General features: G+C 45.9%; 1 long non-coding RNA gene and 1 pseudogene across 1 annotated transcript; one reads left to right on the top strand and one right to left on the bottom strand.

Annotated features, from left to right (window-relative positions):
• Positions 1-2,530: 2,530 nt before the first annotated feature.
• Positions 2,531-3,071, top strand: LOC144578285 (large ribosomal subunit protein eL32-like; annotated as a pseudogene).
• A 7,506-nt stretch (positions 3,072-10,577) lies between these two features.
• LOC144578421 (uncharacterized) lies at positions 10,578-12,926 on the bottom strand. The gene is made up of 2 exons (XR_013524179.1): positions 11,534-12,926; positions 10,578-10,869 (listed from the first exon to the last, which is right to left on the bottom strand). It is a non-coding gene; the product is annotated as an uncharacterized LOC144578421 (long non-coding RNA).
• Between the last annotated feature and the right edge of the window lie 65 nt (positions 12,927-12,991).

The raw sequence follows: 12,991 nt of genomic DNA, 5'->3' as shown, positions 1-12,991 counted from the left end.
ATCAACTTGCCGCCAAGTGCCTAAGCGGTCTCAAGAGATTGTACCATGTTGGCCGGGCGCGGTGGCTCACACCTGTAATCCCAGCACTTTGGGAGGCTGAGGCCGGCGGATCACCTGAGGGCAGTAATCTGAGACCAGCCTGGCCAACATGGTGAAACCCAGTCTCTACTTAAAATACAAAAATTAGCCAGTATGGTGGTGGGCACCTATAATCCCAGCTACTCAGGAGGCTGAGGCAGGAGAATTGCTTGAACCTGGGAGGAAGAAGTTGTAGTGAACTGAGACCGAGCCACTGCATTCCAGCCTGGGAGACAAAGGAAGACTCCCTCTCAAAAAATTAAAGAAATAAATAAAAAAGAGGTGGTACCATGTCATGGAGCCCAATATTAGAGTCTGCTGCTGACAGGGGGAGGAGTTAAATGAGCCTTGGTGAGTCAGTTCTGCCAGACACATTCACAACCTCTGCCTCTCCCACCAAAATATTCCCCGGTCAGCCTATGGTGTGAACACCGGGCTGGCCGAGGGCGGCGGCCGGCTGACATCAAGGTGAGTGCTGCTGTCCACCTGCCTGTTCGGTGCCTCCTCTGGAGTGGATGTTCCCGCCTGGGCCTCCATGACGATACCAACAGTCTCACACGCTGGGTGACCTCCCCAGGTCCGCCCACAGGCCTCTCTCCCTAACTCCTTTACCATCACTTCTTCCAGGGCCCTGACAATCGGGCAAGCCTTAGCCACTGCTCAGGAGGCCCAGCGCAGCCTTACCTGGGCACTTTCCTTCACATGAAGCAGAAGCTCTGTGGAGAGGGTTGGCGCTCACCACAAACGTCAGGGCCATTTCTGAGTCAGGCTGTCCTGAGTAGGAGTCCAGCCTTCCACACACCAGGCCCAGATTGTCCTCCATCAGCCGGTCGAAGGGAGCACCCCACAAGGCCATTGATAGAAGCTTGGGAGAAGAATGGACGCAAGAGCACCGAGTGACGGGGTCTGGACCACCTCTTCGCGTAACTTACTTGTGCCCCAGACATGCTCAGGCTCCATCCTGGCTGCACCACTTTCATGTCATCCTAGATTGCTGCTGTGCTCACGTGACTTTATGACTCGGAAGGCCTGAGGCACACGGCAGCCAGCTCGTGACGGGCACTCTGTCACGTCGGTTGATATCCATAGGCGAATATGCTCTGTGTCTGTGTTCGTTCGTTTTCACACTGATAATAAAGACATACCTGAGACCGGGTAATTTATTTTAAAAAAGAGGTTTAATGGACTCAGTTCCACATGGCTGGGGAGGACTCATGATCATGGTGGAAGACGAAGGAAGAGCAAAGGGACATCTTACATGAGGCAGGCAAGAGACTTTGTGCAGGGGAACCATCAGATCTCATGAGGCTTATTCACTATCACAAAAACAGCATGGGGAAAAACCCACTCCTACAGTTCAGTTACTTCCCACTAGCTTCCTCCCATGACATGTGGGGATTATCACAATTCAAGGTGAGATCTGGATGGGGACACAGAGCTCAACTGTCCCACTGCTTGACAGCATAAGAAGAGTTTTTCCAATGCTGTATAGTTTTCCTCCCCACATGGCATGGCCTTATTCAGAATTTTGGAGTCTACACATGCCCTTTTTTCTTTTTTTTTGAGTCTCAGTCTGCCCCCAGGCTGGAGTGCAGTGACACGATCTCAGCTCACTGAAATATCTGCCTCCCGAGTTCAAGCGATTCCCCTGCCTCAGCTTCCCAAGTAGCCGGGATTTTTTTGTATTTTAGTAGAGATGGAGTTCTGTCATGTTGGCCAAGATAGTCTCGATCTCCTGACCTCGTGATCCGCCCACCTTGGCCTCCCAAAGTGCTGGGATTTTAGGCGTGAGCCACCGCGCCCAGCCTACACTGACATGCTCTTAATGGGATTTGCGAGAGACAGTGTCTTTATCAGGCATGGATTCCTCCAGCATCGTGGGATCTGCTGAGCCATATGGCCCCGGTAGCAGGGTCATTTGTTCCACAGCTTGGACCTGCTGCTAAACCCTCTTGCTCTGGGACCCACTCAAAAGTAACTGCCTTCTATATGCAGGTACTTGCTGGGGGTCAGAGAGAAAATCACTGGAACTAGAAAGCCTGAAATCGGTAAAAGAATCCAAAAGCAATGACAGCATCTGCTACAGAAGGTAAAACCTCCGCACTCACTTAAGTGATTTTTATAAACCATGATAGTACATTTAGTAGATCAAAATTTCTTAAATGTTGCAATGATTGTCTAAAAATCAGAGACTACTCAAAGAATTCAAGATTACAGATTATTACCACACCTATATAAACACACATGAACTGAACGCAGTGGCTCACACCTGTAATCCGGGCACTTAGGGAGACCACTGTGGGCCGATCACAAGGTCAGGAGATAGGGGTAGAGTGAGGTTAGGGATAGAGTGAAGTAGAAGGATCACTTGAGGCCAGGAGTTCAAGACCAACCTGGGCAACATAGTGAGACCACCATTTCTACAAAAAGTAAAATTAAAAATCTAGCCAGTCTCTCTTCCTCGGTGCTGCCTATGGAGGTGGGAGCCACCAACTTGACATGATGGATGACCTCAGACCCCTCATGAAGCCCAAAATTGTCAAAAAGGGGACTCAGAAGTTCATCCGGCACCAGTCAGACTGATATGCCAAACTTAAGCATAAGCAGAGCTTTGTCAGGTGGTGTATAGTTTTCTCCCCCAGGTGGCATGACCTTGTTCAGAATTTTGGAGTCTACGTTGACTCCACATATAACTGGCAGAAACCCAGAAGCATTGACAACAGGGCTCGGAGAAGACTCAAGGGCCAGATCTTGATGCCCAGCACTGGTGATAGGAACAAAGAAATAAAGCACATGCTGCCCAGTGGCTTCTGGGAGTTCCCGGTCCACAATCTCAAGGAGCTGGAGGTGCTGCTGATATGCTACAAATCTCACTGTGCTGAGATCGCTCGCAGTGTTTCCTCCAAGAACTGCAAAGCCGTATGGAAAGAGCAGCCTGGCTGCCCTGAGTCACCAACCCCAATGCCGGGCTGCACAGCAAAGAAAATGAATAGACAGCTCTTATGCACATTTTATTTATGTTTAAATAAAACCATTAAAACCGCCAAAAATTTGGCCAAGTATGGTGGCGCATGCTTGTAGTCCCAGCTACCCGGGAAGCTGAGGTGAGAGGAGTGCTGGAGCCCAGGAGTTCAGAGGCTGCGGTGAGCTGTGATTGTGCTACTTCACTCCAGCATGGGCAACAGAGTGAGATCCCATCTCTAAAAATAAATTAAAGTAAGATAAAATGATAACAAATAAACACACCTTAAAATGTGAATGATTTCTTCATCATCTATATTAGTCAGGGTTCTCTTAAAGAAACAGAACTAATAGGATATGTCCATATATATATGGGAGTTTATTAAGTATTAACTTACACAATCACAGGGTCCCACAATAGGCCATCTGCAAGCTGAGGAGCAAGGAGGGCCAGTCCGAGTCCCAGAACTGAAGATCCTGGGCTGGACGTTCACGGGCAGGAAGCATCCAGCATGGGAGAAACACGTGGGCTGGAAGGCTAGGTCAGTCTCACGTTTTTCTGCCTGCTTTACATTCACTAGAAGCTGATTAGATTGTGCCACTAGAGGAAGTGTGGGTCTGCCTTCCCGAGCCCACTGACTCAAATGTTAATCTCTTCTGGCAACACCCTCGCAGATACACCCAGGATTAACACTTTGTATCCCTCAATCCAATCAAGTTGACACTCAGTTTTAAACATCACATCATCTCTCTGTTTTACAAAATATCTTCCTGGGGAAATGACTTTAAGCAGGTTAATGCATTGAAAATTCAGAATCAAAAAACTTCTAGACCATCGTGGCATCGCTCCTCAGGATGGCTAACAAAATGCTCAGCAGAAGCTACTGGGATGAAACCCACTGAACAGTCGTAATTGATTTGACAGGCCAATGGCGTTTTTCTAGCTCTATTTCCATCAACAAGAGTTTAAGCAATCCTGTAAGTTTCAATTTCTTGAAACTCAATTCCTTTCCCCCAAATGAACCATGTGTTAAAATAAACGTGGACTTTCTTAAGTTCCTGGGTTTCACTTCATCTTGCGGATGAAACCTGATTGTGTAACCATCCTGAAATGCACTCTGGTGTACACCGGTAGAAAATGAACTCCTTCCTCAGTCCCTGTTCCACCCCCTTGCTTTTTCTCTTCATCTCATTGACCACCATTTTTTTTTTTAAGATAGAGTCTGGCTGTCACCAGGCTAGAGTGCAGTGGCACCATCTCAGCTCACTACAACCTCTACCTCTCAGAGGTGATTCTCCTACCTCAGCTTTCCGAGTAGCTGGGACTACAGGCGCTCACCACCACACCCGGCTAATTTTTGTATTTTTAGTAGAGATGGGGTTTCACCATGTTGGCTAGGAAAGTCTTGATCTCTTGACCTCATGATCTGCCCATCTCAACCCCCGAAAGTGCTGGGATTACAGGCGTGAGGTGCCATGCCTGGCCTGACCACCATTTTTAATCACTGGGGTTTTTTTTAATATTTTTTTAGAGATGAATTTTGGTTTTTAAATTTTTTTAATTATTTTTTAATCTTTTATCCAAAGACTACTGTGGAACCGGTGGTGTTTAGTTACATAAGGAAGTCCTTCAGTGGTGATCTGTGAGATTCTGGTGTACCTGTCACCCGATTAATCACTGTTTTAATGAAGAGGAATCAAATATATACACATAATTCTGCCATGATGCCTCACACCACCTGAAAGAGTAAACAGTCACAGATGAAACGTACACAGTCACAAGCCTAATTGGAGAATGGCAAAATACAATCGTTACAGGTCCTGCTAGGAATATTTCAAAAAGCCTGCCTTCCTGGGATAGGCACCCGGAAGTCCCCGATGCTTTATGTCCCTTCCTCTTTCCTTCTCTATCATTCTTCTTCTCTCCAGAGTACCAAGTTCATCTTGCTGAAGCCCCTGGGGCTCAGGCTGCTGGCAAGTGCCCTTTTCACTGTGTAAGGAAGCCCTCTTCACCTGGGGTCCTGACACGCTACCTCTTGTGTTTAAGGTCAGCAGTGCTAATTCACTTTGGTCGTCTGTACTTCAAAGGAAGCATTTGAAAATTATTATTTTTCTTCTCTTTTTGTTTTGAAACAGTCTTGCTTTTGTCACCCAGGCTGGAGTGGTGCAATCTCCGCTCACTGCAACCTTCACCTCCTGGGTTCAAGCGGTTCTCCTGCCTCAGCCTCCCAGGGAGCTGGGACTACAGGCACATGCCACCATACCTGGCTAATTTTTGTACTTTTAGTAGAGACAGGGTTTTGCCATGTTGGCCAGGCTGGTCTCAAACTCCTGATCTCAAGTGATCCGCCCACCTTAGCCTCCCAAAGTGCTGGGATAAAAGACTAAAAATTATTTTTAATGCAATTTTTATGCAGAAGATGAATGCTGCCTGGAGCATGGATGGGAAGAAATAAAGAGTGAATGGGACACCAAAACCCCAGACCTTTCCATACATTTTTCCCTGTAGAAAAAATCTCATTACTCCCAAAGCACTCTTACCTACCCTAGCATGACACAGGCCTCACCAGTTCCTCTGCTTCTCCACCACAATCATTCTACAGGTGATCCAGATTCACAGTGGAAAAATAAAAAACAAAAACTAAGACTGTAGCTCCAATATTGCTAGATCTCACCTCTAAGTGTTTTAAATTTTCTTAGAAAGGACTTCTAGGGCTGGGTGCAGTGGCTTATGCCTGTAATTCCAGCACTTTGGGAGGCCAAGGTGGGATGATCACTTGAGCCCAGGAGTTTGAGACCAGCCTGACCAAAATAGTGAGACCCTGTCTCTACAAAAAAAAAAAAGCCAAGTGTAGTGGCCCTAGCTACTTGGGAGGCTGAGGTGGGAGGACTGCTTGAGCCTAGGAGGTTGAAGCAGCAGTGAGCTATGATGGCACCACTGCAGTCCAACCTGGGCAACAGAATGAGACCCTGCAAGAAAAAGAAGGAAAGAAGGAAGGAAGGAGGGAGGAAAGGGAGGGAGGGAGGGAGGAGAGAAAGAGAGTGAGAAAAAGAGAGGAAAGAAGGGAGGGAAGGAGAGAGAGGAAAGAAAGAAGAAAAAAGAAAGAAAAGAAGGAAGGAAGGAGGAAGGGAAGGAGTAAGAAAGGAAAGGAAAAGAGAAAGAGAAAAGGAACGAGCTTCTAGCTCTTGTAGGTGGCCTAAATGAAATTTATGGACTGTTCCTATAATATTTGTTGTTTATTCAGGACCTGTCTCCAATCTGAAACTCCTTAAAGAAACCTAGAACCTATTTCAGACTTCTCACCCCAGTCAACTCTGTCCATTCCTCCTGGTACAATGTAAAACATTTAACCTGTGTAATCCAAGTGTTGACTGGCCTCGTTGCCTGAAATACAATGAGAATGAGATCATATTAGCTTTAAAAAAGAATTGTGGTAAAATAGACATCACGAAATTTTCCATCTTAATCATTGTTATGTGTACAGCTCAGTCGTTTTCAGAAGAACCACACTGTTGTGCAAACATCGCCTCCATCCATCTTCAGAGTTTTTCATCTTGCAAAACCGAAACTCTGTACCTGTTAAACAATAATTCCTCATTTCCCCCTTCCACCAGTTCCTGGCAACTGCTGAATTTGACTACTCTACGTACCTCTTGTAAGTACAATCATAAAATATTTTGAGGGTTTTTTTGTGGTTGGCTTATTTCATTTAGCATAACGTCCTCAAAATTCATCCACATTGTGGTATGTGTTAGAATTTCATTTTTAAAGCTGAATAATATTCCATTGTATGGATAGAATATATTTTGTTTATTTACTTATGTTATTTATTTATTTTTATTTTTTGAGACAGAATCTCTGTCGCCAGGCTGGAGTGCAGTGGTGTGATCTCGGCTCACTGCAAACTCCACCTCCTGGGTTCAAGCAATTCTCCTGCCTCAGCCTAGTAGTTGGGATTACAGGCACATGCCACCACACCCAGCTAATTTTTGTATTTTTAGTAGAGATGGGGTTTCATCATGTTGGCCAGGATGGTCTCGATCTCTGGACCTTGTGATCTGCACGCCTGGGCCTCCCAAAGTGCTGGGATTATAGGCGTGAGCCACCGTTCCCAGCCCTTGTTTATTTATTCATCTGTGTATGAACATTCACATTGCTTCTACTTTTTGGTTGTTGTAAATAATGCTGATATGAACATGGGTATAAACATTAGCTTTTGAAGCCCAAATTATTATGACATCCAGAGCCTCTTACTAAATGTCATTCCCAGGTATTTCTGAAGATCTACAAATAAAATGACAGGCTCCACACATCTGTCCGGTGGGAAGCTTGCAGCCTTTGGTGGTATCCAGCCTCGGACAGCACCGTCCACTTCTCCCCTACAGATTACTTCCTGTAGGGTCTGCATCAGATTCTTAAGCTGTTGCTGTTCTCACACATGCGCTTTAGTCAAGCATGGGCACAGACCCTTCCTGAACGTCCCATAGTGATAGATGAGACATGGCTTATACATTTAATAAGATATCTTTAGAAGAAAATGACAGAAACTCCAATCAAAACTGACTTCAGTCAAAGAGAGAGAGTTCTTTGGTTCACAAAGCTGAAAAAGCAGAGGCATATTCTTACTTTGGGCATGGCTGGATTCAGAGGCTCAGGCCTTCAGTCTGAAGACATGTCTGAGTGTCTTCAGGATTCGAGCTCTCTTTCTTGGCTCTGTTTTGCTTGTCTACTTTATTCTCCACGTGGCGCCCCCGGAAGCTCTAGGCTTACTCTTCCCAAACTTTATTGGATCACTATTCCGAAAGTCCCAGCAAGACGTAAGCCTGGCTCTGATTGGCCCAGCTGGGGTCACATGCTCAGCCATGAACTATGTGCACTATGCCTACTGTGGAACTATTGTGTGCTATGGCCAGCAGTGCATGGTACACTCATTGGCCAGCTCTGTGTCACCTGTGTACCCACGAAGCCATGGGATGGGACCAGCCTTGTCCAAAACTCATGGGACCAGTGGGGAATCCAGTAGTCCCCAGGAAAATTGAAGGTGCTACCCTTGGGGAGAATAGGAAAGAATTGCAATACAGAAATTATTTAAAACTGAATTCTAGACAGGTCTGATTTCAGAATTTGTAAGGCACGGACCATTCAACAGGGTCCCTACTCGCCCATGAGGCCCAGAAGAATGGCAGTTTCTCCACGCCCTCTCTCAGGCCAAGGGCCACTTCCCCAGGCCTCATTCCCCATCTTGGGATTATTGATCTCCTCGGGATTTTTTTTTTTTTTGAGACAGAGTTTTGTGCTTGTTGCCCAAGGTGAAGTGCAATGGCATGATCTCAGCTCACCACAACTTCCACCTCCTGGGTTCAAGCAATTCTCCTGCCTCAGCCTCCAAGTAGCCGGGATTACAGGCATGTGCCACCACACCAGGCTAATTTTGTATTTTTAGTAGAGACGGGGTTTCTCCATGTTGGTCAGGCTGGTCTCGAACTCCCAACCTCAGGTGATCCGCCCACCTCAGCCTCCCAAAGTGTTGGGATTGCAGGTGTGAGCCACCGTGCCTGGCCCCCTCAGGATCTTTGATGGTAAGGATATCCACTCCATCTGGGAAAAATTCCCAATTCCTGCCAACACTGCAGTCTGGCCATACCATTTCAACAAGACATTTACATCAAAACACAGTAGGCCAGCACATATTAGACTTCCCAGCATCTGGCTTATTCAGTCTGGAATAATATCACGAATGGGACATCAAGACTTCAGGCCACGTGGGGCTCAGCCTGGCCAAGCCCAGTTCCTTTGCTCCAGATGGTTGGATTTGCATGTCTTCCCTGTAGTCCTGGAGATTTCTCCTTATCTCGTGTAAAGAGCTACATGGAAAAAGAAGCCATATCACCCTAATGTCAGAAGCATTTGAACCAGAGCAACTCCATCTTAAATAGGAGCTGGGTAAAATGAGGCTGAGAGCCACTGGGCTGCATTCACAGGAGGTTAGGCATTCTAAGTCGCAGGATGAGATAGGAGGTTTGCACAAGATACAGATCATAAAGAACCTTGCTGATAAAACAGGTTGCAGTAAAGAAGCTGGCTAAAACCCACCAAAGCCAAGATGGCAACAAGAGTGACCTCTGATCGTCCTCACTGCTACACTCCCACCAGTGCCATGACAGTTTACAAATGCCATGGCAATGTCAGGAAGTCATCCTATATGGTCTAAAGAGGGGAGGCATGAGTAATCCGTCCCTTGTTTGGCATATCACCACGAAATAACCGTAAAAATGGGCAACCAGCAGGCTTTGGGGCTGCTCTGTCTGTGGAGTAGCCATCCTTTTATTCCCCTACTTAATAAACTTGCTTTCACTTTACTCTATGGACTTGCCCTGAATTATTTCTTGCCCGAGATCCATGAACCTTCTCTTGGGGCCTGGATCAGGACCTCTGTCCAGTAACACTAAGATCAAGTCGTAACTTACTGATCTGGAATTGTTCATGTGAGGAGATTTGGAGGGATAATTCATCTGAAGCATGTAGCATCAGAGAGCTCAAGAAACAGTAGATATCAGTTTTTTAAATTACAATAAAAATATTCCAGGCAGGGGCTGTTACTTCTCTGGTAGAGACAGATGCATCCAATGCTAAAGGGGGAAGCAGGAAGCCGCAGTCAGGAGAATGGAAGGGACAGGGGGAGGGGATGAGGCTCTCCCAGGATGGGGAAAAGAAAGATGGAGTGCAGCAGCTGCTCAGCTGCTCCTTGAAGGACCCCACCCTGGGAGCCGAAGGCAGCTGTTGTCAGTCCCCAGGAGGCCTGCAGGCCAGAGCCCAGAATAGACACGGGGCTGCCCGGGGCAATCTAATCCCACGGAGGGTTTTAACCCTAATGTTGCAGAGCCCATGTGTCTTCCCACCATGCCCACTGCCATCCACACAACACTCAACACAGAAGGAAAGGGTCAAAAGTCGCTTTTGGAGCTTTGCATTTGCACATGGGTGTTTCCAAGTCAGGTGTTAATGCCTGAGGGACTGCCAAAACCTTGTTTCTGAAATTATTTTCTACCCTTTAAATTAAATTCAGCAGTATAGACATAGCGACGATAAACTTTTTTTTTTTTTTTTGAGACGGAGTGTCGCCCTTCTTACCCAGGCTGGAGTACAATGGCGTGATCTCGGCTCACCGCAACCTCTGCCTCCTGGGTTCAGGCAATTCTCCTGCCTCAGCCTCCTGAGTAGCTGGGATTACAGGCACGCGCCACCATGCCCAGCTAATTTTTTGTATTTTTAGTAGGTGCCAGAGTTCATGTGGTTCACATTCCTAATTATAAGCACAGTGCCAAGGACTCTCAGGATAACTTCTGCAAACCTAAGCCTTCAGAAAAGGGATGGAGCAACAGCATGAGTGCATCACGGCTTGGGCATGAAGGTGCTTTGGGCGTGAAGAGCCTCTACTGTGAAGTTAGACGCTTCCAATATTAGCTCTGTTTTAAGTATATGCACAAAGTCAGAGTCTCATAGCTGAACCATTAAAAGTAAAATCAACACCAAGATATACTTGAGAGTAACTTTTTATTATCACTTGAAATACTTCCTTTTATCATCAATTACACATGCTTTTGATCTGGATCACGAGGTCAAGAGTTCGAGACCATCCTGGTCAACATGGTGAAACCCCATCTCAAATAAAAATAGAAGAAATTAGCTGGGCAAGGTGGCAGGTGCCTGTAATCCCAGCTACTCAGGAGGCTGAGGCAGGAGAATCACTTGGACCCAAGAGGCTGAGGTTGCAGTGAGCTGAGACCGTGCCATCACACTTCAGCCTGGGTGACAGAGCTAGACTCGATCTCAAAAATAAATAAATATAAATAAATAAATATTATTAAACCAATAATGCATTAACATTTACTAATTACTAATTTAAGCAAAGTAAAACCTATTTCAGAGTAAGGGAAAAGCATGTAGAAACATAGTCATTATTATTAACTGCTGATAAACAAGGCTTACTATAATCCTGGTTTTCCCCATTCTATCTTAAAGGGAAATCTCAAAGTCTTTCTTTCATAAACGAAACTTTGTAATTTGAAAGAGTCCAGGTTTTGTAACAATCATGTTCCTTAAAATTAAACTACAGTTTTCACTTTTCTTAAAGGGAAAAGCTTTCAAAAGTTTCTCACAGAGAGAAAGCATTGATTTTCCTCTGAGCTCCTCCCATGAGCTGTCTTGGTCTCTGCCAACTCAGTTCTGTCTATATCTGCGAAACTTCATCCCTAGCTACACCTCAGCTCCGTTAGTATTCATGGCACAATGACTAGGAACCCCAAACATTCACCATAAATAATGCTGTTTACTGGCCTATTTTTACTAGGACTACTGAATTATGCTGAACCCTGACGGGGGCAGGTGTTGAGAGCATTGAAGGTACACTTCTCCCTAGCACCATCAGTCATTGTTCAGATATTTAAATTTCACCAGCAGAATCAATGGCCTGCTGGGGGCATTGTCACTTACACGGAGCAGGGCCATCTGTCGCAGCACTGGCATGTTCAGGCATGTTAGTTGCAGGACAGCGTGGCAGTTTGTCTTTCTTTCTTTGTGAATTTCAGGATGAAGTCCTCCAATGGGGCTTCGTGACTGACCAAGGTTTGAAATTGATAATGTCCCCAGATGGGGACTTGCTGAAGAGGCTCCATTCACAGCAATTAGACGATCATCTGGTATAAAACCTGTCTGGGAGCGAGGGGCACAGAATCCCTGAGCTCAGATGGAGCAACGGAAGAGAAATCCAGATCTCCTGTTCTAGAGGCAGAGTTTTTCACTTTTCCCTAAGGGGTCATCTCAGCAGCCCCCGCTTCTGAGCTGCAACCTGGGGAAATCTCACTGCCGATGTGCCAGTACTCCCTGAATCCAACTTGGGTTATGAAAACAATGAGGCTTTCGTGCTTGGGCTCTGTTCACCCCCTTGGTGACCTGCTGTCTCACTCCTCAGCCCAAATCCAGGGAATTCACTGTGTAGGAATAACTTCTCCCACCCTAGGAATTCTCTGATTTACTCTTACCTAGGTCCACGGGTCTTGACCAAAATGTGAGATGTCCCTAATTTAAAGTTTTGCCTTTTAAGAGGCAGTCGAGGAAATAATATTATGAGGTTGATCTATTTCTCTAGTGGCCAAAGACAGAGAAGTAAAAAGGAAAAGCTAGATTCAAATGCGTGGCTGCAGGTTCAAGATTCCAGGCCAAGTCCTTGGAATTCCAGCCCCTCCAGCCCCACCAGCTCAGTCGACAGGGAATCCTGCCTCAGGGAATCATGATCTACCACCCAAGAAAGTTTGCAGAAAAAGAGATTCCACCTTGCCTTCCCTCAAGGGTAGTGTTGAACCCATTAAGCTTTTCCCCAGCAGTACACAGAGTAATCTTAGGGATTCTGGGGGGAAAATACCCCAAATTCTGCTTCCGTATGCTTCACCACATGGCCCTAGGGCACACACACTGATCAAGAACGGCCTCGGGCATCCTGTCACCCCCATAGTGCACCTGCAAACTGGCTTTTACAGAGACCCTGTCTTCCAAATGCATCCAGATCTTTCTAGGCCTCTTCTGCAATTGTAACCTGTTTGGCACTACCCAGAAACGCTAACATTTCTACCACTTTAATCTTAAGAGATTAAATCACACTCCACGACACTCCTGACAACAAACAGCATTTTAAACAGCAATTTACGATAGAAAGATTTTCAATCAATGGGCTAAGCCCTTCCCTGGTGATTTGAGAAACTGCCAGCCTCGATGGAGACTCTTCCATCAATTCCTCATCATTTAAAAGAAACAATGGAGGACAAAAATCATCCAATTAAGTGACAATTCCAATGTGTAAATGTTATCGCATTTTTTGCAGCTGTGATATGGGCTCTACACTAAAAACACAACTTGTCTAATCTGAATGAGTTTTTTCAGGATTTTATCTTCAAT

The sequence above is a fragment of the Callithrix jacchus genome, chromosome 11 (genome assembly GCF_049354715.1).
Source record: "Callithrix jacchus isolate 240 chromosome 11, calJac240_pri, whole genome shotgun sequence".
NCBI lineage: Eukaryota > Metazoa > Chordata > Mammalia > Primates > Cebidae > Callithrix > Callithrix jacchus.
The sequence above is the reverse complement of the archived record's forward strand: the minus strand, read 5'-3'. Positions and strand labels throughout refer to the sequence as shown.